Source organism: Trachypithecus francoisi, unplaced genomic scaffold (genome assembly GCF_009764315.1).
Source record: "Trachypithecus francoisi isolate TF-2019V2 unplaced genomic scaffold, Tfra_2.0 Lachesis_group20, whole genome shotgun sequence".
Lineage (NCBI taxonomy): Eukaryota > Metazoa > Chordata > Mammalia > Primates > Cercopithecidae > Trachypithecus > Trachypithecus francoisi.
The window spans coordinates 51,341,573-51,352,145 of NW_022681466.1; positions in this window are offsets into that span (position 1 = coordinate 51,341,573).

Here is a 10,573-nt window from a genome sequence, read left to right on the forward strand (position 1 = left end):
GGCGCCTGGCACTCCAATCAGCCAGCGTTCAGGGGAGTTGCTAGCTAGAATCCACGAATCTGTCAAGATACAGTCTTGAATCTTCGTGGCCTGTCACATAGTAAGCACTTGGTAACTGCTAACTTGTTGATAAATGAGTAATTGAAGACATCTCCATTTTACAGAGGAGGAAACAGATTCAGATGGCACTGCTCTGTCTTGTCCTGGGCCAGCCCAAGAGCATCTGTTGGCACAGATGTCAAAGGAGATGTTGGAGACATTATCTCAGATCCAGGAAATTAAAGGATTCACAGGTGTGTAGACTCCCGGGAGGCCAGGCTCCAAGCAGGGATCCCAGGTCATCACACCCTGCAGCTGCCCGCTTGGGAGCAGACGAGGGGAATCCCATCAGCCGTCTGCATGAGGGAGAGAAGGAGCAGTCTCAGCCCAGCCTGCACCCACTGAACCATCCCCTGCCTGGTGAGCAAAGATATTTGATCAGGGGAGCGGGGGCGGTGGGTAACCAGGTTCACACATCTGACAAGAGCAGCTGGGGGAGGGTGCGGGTGGGCTGGTGGCCCAAGTGCTGCACCCAGAGCTCAAGACAGGACCATTTCCCCTCCTGGAGAGGGGGTCATACTCCCTTCTTCCACCCCTGTCCATCTCTTTCTGGTTAAAGTGCTTTCTCCCACACATTCTATCAGTCTCACTCAATTCTTTCCTCCCTTTGGCCTTTGAGGCTTGATATTGCACAAAAGTTAGTTTTCAGCAAAATGCTTGTAGTTATCGAATAACTGGGGGGGCTCCCAGTAGTTTAAGACCTGGCTATACCAAAGACTGCCCCACATTCGAATAGGACACAATGGGGGAGTCTCCCCAAGGGGTAGGAAGTTCTAGGGTGGCCTTCAGGGGTGCAAATAAGCCCAAACCCTGGTTCTTGGGGAATGGAAGACTCCAGGATAGGATGGGAGGGTGACCAGGCCTAACTTTAACAAGTCTAGTGGCATTAGAAGGGACTTCGGGGGAGGGAGTCTCAGGGACTTGCATAGGGCCTGCTGGAATCCTGACCACCAGTTCAGGGGGCCCAGTGGAGAGCCTGGTGCACTAGAAGTCCTTGGGCAGGCTGTCCTTCAGGTCAGGACAGTCAGGTTGGAGGAGAAGGTAGTCTCTGCTGATGCTGACATGCAGCGATCTCAGCAGGACACTCTGCAGTTCTTGAGGTGGGATGTAGGGATCTGCAATGGGGTGGGGCCGACCCTCAGCCCGGCTGACACCAGCAGGTCTGCACCAGTCCACCCATGCTGGTTGTGAACAGACATTGCCAAGCTTCCCTGCCTGTGCCTGTGCCAAGTCTCTCCACCCCCAGATGCCTTCCTGGGCTCCTAGACATTCCTCGCTCCCACCTCACTCAGTACAGCTCTGTCCTCTGGTGCACTCCCACACAGTCCCCTCAGGGAAGCTTCCAGCGCATTGGGCAGGCAGGGCTGTCAGTCACTGGGCAGGGGTGAGGCTGGAAGCTGTCTCGAACAGAGCAGGTGTCAGCGCCAGCCCTCTTCCCTGCATGTGCCTATGGCCATGGTGCTGCCAGGCAGCTGGCCAGAACTCCTGCAGGGTCCCAAGCACCCTGGCCATCTGCCTCCCCCAGTCTCTCAACCATCCCAGGCTTCTGCTCCCACCCTTACTGAAATTGGGTTTAAATCCCTGGCCCCAGCAGAACTGTCTCAGGAAGAGGAAACAGTGGGACTGGGTGGCCGGGGGGACAGGCTCTACAGCACTGGTGAGCGACAGAGGCCTTGCCAGTTGTGCCAGGGCCAGGCTACCAAACCCAGAGCCCTCGGGCCCTGCTGAAGACAAGAGCAGCTCCCCCATGGTGACTTGATCTCACAAGAGTCCCTCTGCAGTCAAGCTGGACCCAAGGTCACACTGAAGTGGGACCAAGGCCAACTGTGGAGAGAAGAGGCAAAGGGGAAGTGAAGAGGCTGGACAGGTGGAGAGGCTGGGGGGCTACCCTCCTGGAGCCCCTCTCCACCACCCCTCCTAGCTGTGCACCCACCTGTCAAAGCAGTTGGCGCCTGTGAGCACCCACTCTTGGAAGATGAAGGCCCCCTCACAGCAGCACCCGGTGTCCAGGAAGATGCTGGCCTGGCAAAGCCATTTGTCTGGGCCCTTCTTGCTGGAAGCCTCAGCCAGCCTGGACCCTGCACCTCAAGAGACTGAGGCCTCAGAGCTCAGCTCCGGGTCCCACGGCCTTGCAGGTCTACTATGCATCTCTTTCCATCCAGCCCCTGTGACCTCTGCAGCTCAGCTTCCACCCCTCGCCCCTCCAACTCAAAATCAGACTGCCTGCAGGGAAATCCTGTGTGACTCTGGGAAAGTCCTTTAACCTCTCGCAGTCTCAGTTTCCTCATCACACCCAGGGGGTTGTTGTGAGGATTAAATGTGATAATATATGTCAAAGTTCCATACATTTGTAGCTATTCTTTTTTTTTTTTTTTAATTAAAAAGTTTGTGGGCACATAGTAGGTGTATACACTGCAGCAATTCTTGTTGCTAAAGTAGTTCTTGAGATGCTCCTGCTTTTTCATGCCTCCTGGTTTGCACATGTCGTTCCTTCTACCTAGGTCATCATCTACCTATCCGCCCAGAGAATTCCTATGTAGCCTTCAGAGCCCACTCTTGTGAAGTCTTCCTTGAACACCTCTCCCCTTGGCCCCACAGTCTTCTCCCCACTTCCCACCCACACGCTCATTATAAGTGGGTGTCCGGCTCTGCTTGCTTTTCTCTCTAGACAGGGAGCTCACTCATCTCTAAGGAAGCTGGGCCTCCTTGAGGACAGCCCTCCATCTGCTCTGCCCTGGTCATCGTGGTCCACCCTCAGCGCCTTCAAGGGTCCTGTCTAATCTGCATGGAGCTCCTCCCTGCAGGCTGAAGACCGAGACCCTTGCTCCCTGTCGCCTTCTCTGTGTTGGACCCATGTTCCTGTTGCTCAAACCCAGGACTGGGTTACCGGTTTTAAGAGAACTGGGGCCCTGACCCTTGGCCTTCTAGGGATGGAAGGCAGCCCCCCTTCCTCTCTATTCCCCAGGTCCTCTACCTGCAGCTTTTTTTTTTTTTTTTTCTGTAGAGATGGAGTCTCGCTCTGTCGCCCAGACTGGAATGTAATGGCGTGATCTTGGCTTACTGCAACCTCCGCCTCCCGAGTTCAAGCAATTCTCCTGCCTCAGCCTCCTGAGTAGCTGGGACTACAGGTGCACGCCACCATGCCTGACTAATTTCTTTTGTATTTTAGTAGAGACGGGGTTTCACCATGTTGCCCAGGCTGGTCACGAACTCCTGAGCTTAGGCAATCCACCCGCCTTGGCCTCCCAAAGTGCTAGGATTACAGGCGTGAGCTACCATGCCCGGTCTTAACCCACCGCTCTTTACCAAGCAGCAGCAGCAGCAGCAGCAGTGGCCACATCTGCAGAGCAGGCCTGGACCTTGTCCCTGGCTGGGTTTGGCCTCTGCCCTGTCGGCGGCACAGATTTAACCTCTCCGGTGCCCCTCCCTACCACCCCTATAAGGCTCGTGTCACTGGGCAAAGGGGAAGCAGCCTGGAGTAGAGGAAGCTGCCCAACAGGGCCTGATCTGAGACTCGGGATGGGCAGTCCTGAGGTGCACACTAGGGGCAGGCATCCTGCATACAGACTCAGCGCTGGGGTCTCCAGATCCTCCTCCCAGGAGCTCGTCCTGGGTCCTGGGGCAGGGGAATTCTCAGAGTCCTGCTCTGCCTCCTGTCTCAGGTAAGAGGCAGAGAGGGTGGCCGGCTGAGACCAACAGTAATGATAATAATCCCACGTGCCCTCTCTTTACACCCCATGAAGTCCTGAGCACCTGTGGCTCTGAGCTCCTCACAGTGACACCCCAGACCAGTGCTCCTAGCCCACCCCCCTTTTTTTTTTGAGACGGAGTCTCGCCCTGTTGCCTGGGCTGGAGTGCAGTGACACGATCTCCGCTCACTGCAAGCTCCGCCTCCCAGGTTCACACCATTTTCCTGCCTCAGCCTCCTGAGTAGCTGGGATTACAGGCGCCAGCCACCATTCCCAGCTAATATTTTGTATTTTTAGTAGAGACAGGGTTTCACCATGGTCTCGATCTCCTGACCTCATGATCCGCCCCACCTAGGCCTCCCAAAGTGCTGGGATTACAGGTGTGAGCCACCGCGCCCGGCCTCCTAGCCCCCTTTTACAGATGGGGAAGTCAAGGCTCAGAGACAAACTGACTTCCCAAGATCACAGTGAGTTGGAAGCAGAGTTGGGATTCAAATCAGGGTCCCTGTAACTCCGAGTCCCTAAATCATTTCTCTCAAAGGCCTTATAGGTCTTTTCTTCTGTCTTTGCCTCTCGGCTCTTCAGTGGAGGGGCCACGCTTGGAATGCCTGTTGCTTGAAATGCTTGGCACAGCCCAGGCACTTGGCTGAATTTCACAAATGGTGCTAAGTCAATACCCTTTATGGCCTGTCCCTGACGATTCCTTGGGCCTCACCTCACCCTTCCCCTCAGTCTTGAAGTACTGTATGCCTGCGGTTCTACGGTGGGCAGGTCTATGCAAACCAGAAGCTACATGGGCTGAGAGGCCAAAGAAAGAGGCAGACAAATCCGGTTTCTCAGAAAGAAGCATTTTATAGAGGCATACGAACAGAAGCTATATCTTGGGCGGTCATGAGACACGTAGGTCTCCACACTGTGACACCCAGAGTCAGGGCATGTATAGCATATAGAAAGGACATACGTGCTTCAGAAGCGGTGTGTAGGACAATTGATCAGCATTGCCAGTGACAGTACATAAAGTAGAAATCTTAGAGGCCTTTCTGGAACTGGGGTCAATCAGAAGCCAGCATGGCAGATTCATCTCTGAAATGGAGCCGCAGGGCCGGGCGCGGTGGCTCAAGCCTGTAATCCCAGCACTTTGGGAGGCCGAGACGGGCGGATCACGAGGTCAGGAGATTGAGACCATCCTGGCTAACACGGTGAAACCCCGTCTCTACTAAAAAATACAAAAAACTAGCTGGGCGACGTGGCGGGTGCCTGTAGTCCCAGCTACTCCGGAGGCCGAGGCAGGAGAATGGCGTAAACCCAGGAGGCGGGGCTTGCAGTGAGCTGAGATCCGGCCACTGCACTCCAGCCCAGGCGACAGAGCAAGACTCCGTCTCAAAAAAAAAAAAAAAAAGAAATGGAGCCGTTTTGGCCTCTGCGCCTGTACATGACGTTCTCAACAATGTTGTGTGTTTGTTTTTTGAGGGGAAGTTCACATAACCTAAAATCAACCTTTTTTTTTTTTTGAGACAGAGTTTCGCTCTTGTTGCCCAGGCTGGAGTGCAGTGGTGCCATCTCGGCTCACTGCAACCTCTGCCTCCCCGGTTCAAGCGATTCTCCTGCCTCCGCCTCCCGAGTAGCAGGGACTATAGGCGCCCGCCACCAGACCCAGCTAATTTTTGTATTTTTGGTAGAGACAGGGTTTCCCCGTGTTGGCCAAGCTGGTCTCAAACTCCTGACCTCAAGTGATCCACCCGTGTTGGCCTCCCAAAGTGCTGGGATGACAGGCCTGAGCCACTACATCTGGCCAATCAACCATTTTTTATGTGTATAATTCAGGGGCATTCTGTATATCACATTTGCAAATGCTGTTCCTTTGTTCTAGAAAGTCCTTCCTGCCATTTCTGCCTGGAAGCTTCCTGTTGAACTTCAAGAGCCAGGTAAATGCCCCTTCCTCTGGGATGTCTTTCTTCGGATCCCCAGCTTGGTCTAGGGCTCTCCCGGGGCTTCCTCAGCCCCTTGGTCACAGCTCTTCCACACTAGTGGTCTGACTTGGTCTCCCCCGCCAGACTCAAAGTCCCAGCATATGCAGTGGGTGCACTGGGATCATGTACTAAATGCTTGTTGAGTGATTGTGTGAGTGGAGGTCTTTGGGGAGCACTCTGGAGGGCCCTGGGGCCTTGTGAGTGGGGCTGGGCCCTCGGGTTCCAGCTACAGGGAGGGCCTAGAGTCTGACATGGGGAGAGACAACTCGGATCCACCTCCTGCAGCATAACAGAATAACCCAGTCTGGGTCTGAGGCAGAGCCCGAGGTGGGATAGAGGGCTCCCAGTGTCCATCTTCAGCCTTTCCTCAACTTGCAGTGTGAGCCCAGGCCAGGCATTGCTGTATTCTGGGCCTCAAAATCTTCATTAATGAGAAGAGGGCATTGCCTGGACTATCTCACTCTCCTGTTAAGTCATTTGAAGGGCTGCGGGAATCCCTGGCCTCTCTAAACCATGACTCAGGGACTAGGCATGCCCCCCTTACCCCTGAAGCTCACGGGAGAAAGTGCTTGGAGTAGCTTCTTCTAGGAGTTAGTCAGCAGACGGAGCTGAGTTCCAATCCAAACTCTCCCTCTCACTGGCTGTGTGACCTTGGGCTGTTTGCTTAACCTCTCTGAGTCTCAGCTTCTGGGAAAATGAGGATCATAAGGTCCCTACTAGTAGGGCTCAGTAAATGTCAGCAATGGTCTCCACAGGGAAGATGATGACATGATTGGAGTCCAGTTTACTTGTAGACAGACAAGTTGAATTGCTGGCCAAATTCTGAAAAAAAATTGTAGGTCTTTAAAAATCATTCATTTTGGGGCCGGGCACAGTGACTCATGCCTGTAATCCTAGCACTTCGGAAGGCTGGGGCAGGAGGATCGTTTGAGCCTCCAGGAGTTCAAGATCAGCCTGGGCAAACAGTGAGACCCCGACTCTAAGAAAAATACAATAAATAAATTAGCCAGGTGTGGTGGTGTGGGCCTGTGACCCCAGCTACTTGGGAGGCTGGGGCGGGAGGAGCACTTGAGTCAGGGTTCAAGGATGCAGTGAACTGATGGCGCCACTGTATTTCAGCCTTGGTGCCAGAGCAAGACCCCAGCTCTTACAAAACAAAAACAAACCCAGATCCATGAGTTCTGTTTCTTACATTGGATGTTGCTGAATATAAGCACCTCTGACGGTTCTAGGATGCTTGTTTCTAAGAGCTACATTTTCCCCCTCTGAGAAATAGTGAAGTGGGTGACATGCCTTTTTTGTTTTTGAGAACTGCTACGAAGAAAAAACATGAAGCATGGCAAAGAGATAGCGAGGGATGGGGGGCATATAGGGTTATGGTAGACAAGCAATTCTCCTTTCATGAGAAGACATTGGAGCAAAGTCCAGAAAGAAGTGAAGGGTTGAGTCATGCACGGATCTGGGGGTGCGCACATCCAGGCAAAGAGCACAGTCAGTGCAAAGGCCCTGCATGGAGGGAGGGGCAGTCTGGAGCCTGCCTGCACTGAGACAACTGTGCACCTCTTCCCAACTCCGCGTTTGGCGTGTCATGCTGGTAGCTTGCAATCAGCCACAGAAGGAATATTTAAACCAACGAAATTGGCCAGTGCTACAATCAGGGCTTTACTATTTTATATTTTATTTTTTCTCAGAAAATGGGATGTGCCACTTTACCAGCACATCACTGGGGGTAGGAGATGAGGTCAGAGAACTTGCCAGGCCCAGATCACCCAGGGCCTGAGTGGCTGGAGGTGAAGTGACTTGGGTTTTTACAGGATCCCTCTGTGTGGATGTGGGGGGAAAGCTGAGAGGCCGAGGAGCAGGCAGATGTGGTCATCCAGGTAGTTTTGCCAGACTTAGAAAAGAAAAATACAGGATGCATGCACTACTCGGGACATACCTAACTAAAGAATTACTTGTTGTTTATCTGAAATTCCAATTTAAAACACTGGGTATCCTGTGTTTTAGCTAGCGATCCAGGTGGCAGGTGGGAGAAGATGGAGATTCATGATTTCGCTTCTGGAAGACTCGCTGTGTGATTCCACCCACCCGGGGGCCGTTCCCTCCTCCTGGGATGTTCAGAGCAGAATCCCTACCTTGTGCCCCGCCAAACATGGCCCACACCCCAACTCACCCTGGACCACACCTGCCCCTCGGTCATTTCCTATAGGCTCTTCCTGCAGACTGAGAGAGGAAACTGGGCAGGGAGCACATCACTGATGGGTGAAATGATGATCTCACAGGAAACCAGACAAGCTAGAGTTGTCACCACACCCTGGACTCAGAGAACTTGGGCACTTCACTGACAGCCACCTCCCATCTCCCTTTCATTCTTCATGGGCAGGGCCTTGCAAGCCTTGGTGATGGATTTTATTCCATGAGATGGGGCAGCTACAGCAGGAACACGATTTGATTTATTTTTTGAAAGATTGCTCTGGTTACTGTGCAGAGTGGCTTCTCAGGGTGCTCAGCGGGGAGATGTCCAGGACAACTGGGTGTTGGATCTGGAGCTCAGGGAGAACAACCTGCAGAGGAGAGGGCCCTGGGCTGAGCCTGGAGATGCCACCATTCCAGAGAAGAGCAGAGGGCCAGGAGGAGGGGCGTGTGGCTGTGTGGTTGACATCTCGATGACATGTGCTATGTGTGTCCCTCACAGACGTGGGATCTTTCTGGCAGGCAAACACAGGTCTTGGGGAATGTTCTGGGATGGGTGATGTCAGCCTCAGTGTGTTTGCTCAGCTGCTGGGCTCTCTTGGGACCACCGAGGACTGCAGCACCAATGGTGGAACTCCAGGCATGGTGACAGGATGTGACCAGGTTCCCCCACTCAGGTCTGTGGTCAGCCTGGCTGTGCTGAATGGTGGAAGCAGGGGTGAGGCCCCGAGAGGTGTCTGGAGCCATCTGGCCATGAGGTCAGCCACCCAGCCAGGCCTCTGGAAGCCATGGGCAGCCACTTCCCAGATGCGGCTTCCTGCCCTTTCCTTCACCAAAACCACACTCAATTCATAGGCTGGCCTCGGGGGCAGTCCCTTTCCCAAGGGGAGGGCTGCATGCAAATGCCACACTGGGCTGAGCCAAGGCAGGGGTCAATGCTGGAGGCCTGGATCCTCCATGTCCTCTGGGCAGGTCAGTTACAACAAAGCCCATCCTGCCCATCAAGCCCCACTGCTTTCCACTGCTTTGGTGCCTTCGCCTCTCTGGGTGAACTCTGCTCACCCTGAGTCCCTGCATGTAAGGCACTTTCAAGCAGCGACCATCCCCTCCGATTTTCCTGATACAGGGAGAGGAAGGCACGTGGCCCTGGCCACTCTGTGTGCTGAGGCAGAGCGAACAGGCAGCAGCACTGGAGGGAGGGAGGAGTGTGTGTGTGTCTGTGCATCCTGTGTATGGATTTGTCTTTGAGTGTGCAAGTCCCCGTGTGTGTACCTAGGGTGTATGTCCCAGTAGCTTGTGCGTACCTGTGCCCTGGGTATGTGCTTGTGCAAATCTCTGTGCGTGTTTGTGCAGATCTTTGTGTGTCAATGTAAACATGTACCTAAGAGTGTTGTCTCTGTGTGAATGTGCGTGTACAGGTGCCTGCAACCAGCCATGATTTAGATCAACATCCCACTTTCAGCCTTGGGGAGATTCCTTCCTGCATGACAGGGGAACAGATCACTACTCCATCTTGCAGAAGTGAGACTGAGGCTCAGAGAGGGATGAGGCTTGCCTAAGGTCACCAGCCGATGGGATGACAATTCAGTCCTCACCTCTATGGTGGCTTCTAAGGGCTCATGGGAGTTCTTGGTCCCAAACTCTCCTCTCCAACCTGTCCCATTGGTGCCTGCAGTACCCCTGTTGGGAAGTGACAGTGTGTTCTTGGCAGATTCATCTGTTAAACTGGCCTTCCTTCATGAGACAGGGACAATCCATCCTTTCCAAGACCGTCCTAGCAGGTAAGATGACACCTGGAGCAGGAGGGTCTGCCAAGGAAGGCAGGGAAGGGGAAAGGGTGGGGGTCTTACAGAAAGACAACTGCCTGCCCTTGAGAGGGTGGGCTGTGGCAGAGGCTGCCGCAGTCTTGGGTGTGGGCTGTGGTTTCACCACTCAGGCTTCCTCCTGGATGCCCTAGCCACGCACTGGGTGACTGAACTGGATTACTCATGGCTGCTGGCACTAATCAGAGAGCTGAGTATATGTAAAGAAGGAAAACCTGGTGCAGGGAGTCCTACAAACAGAGGCCCCTCCCACAGCTGAGCCTATTTTCTCACCTGTAACCAGGGACAGTGATGTATCACCTGAGTCCCCCTTGAAGCAAGATGAAGGTAGAAACGTTCACACACTGAAGATGCTGCTGGAACACCGCAGGGGCTGGGCGGAGCAGGGGGCAGCGTTAACTAGGGCAGCTGCTGCAGCGCGGGTGAAGGGCCAGATCCTGTGTCAGGTGCCCCTGCAGATAAAATTCCTCAAGTCCACAAAACAATGCAACCAGGTGAGTCTGAACATCCCCACTTCACAGATGAGGAACTTCGGGTCAGGGCTGTCAGTCTTGGCTACCTCCATGGCCTTGGGGCCCTGCATGGTCTCACCCCTGCCTAACTTTCTAGTCTCCATGTCTCCGTGTGACCCCCTCCCTCCTGCCACTTCCCTCTGGCCTTCTCATGGCCCTCAGATGTGCCACACTCTCACCTGCATCAGCTTTGTGTCCTTTGCCCCCACCGTCCCTCTGCTGCCACATGCTCGTCCATTAGGTCCCGATTTAAACGTCACTTCCAGGGCCCCTTCCCGACTTCCTGT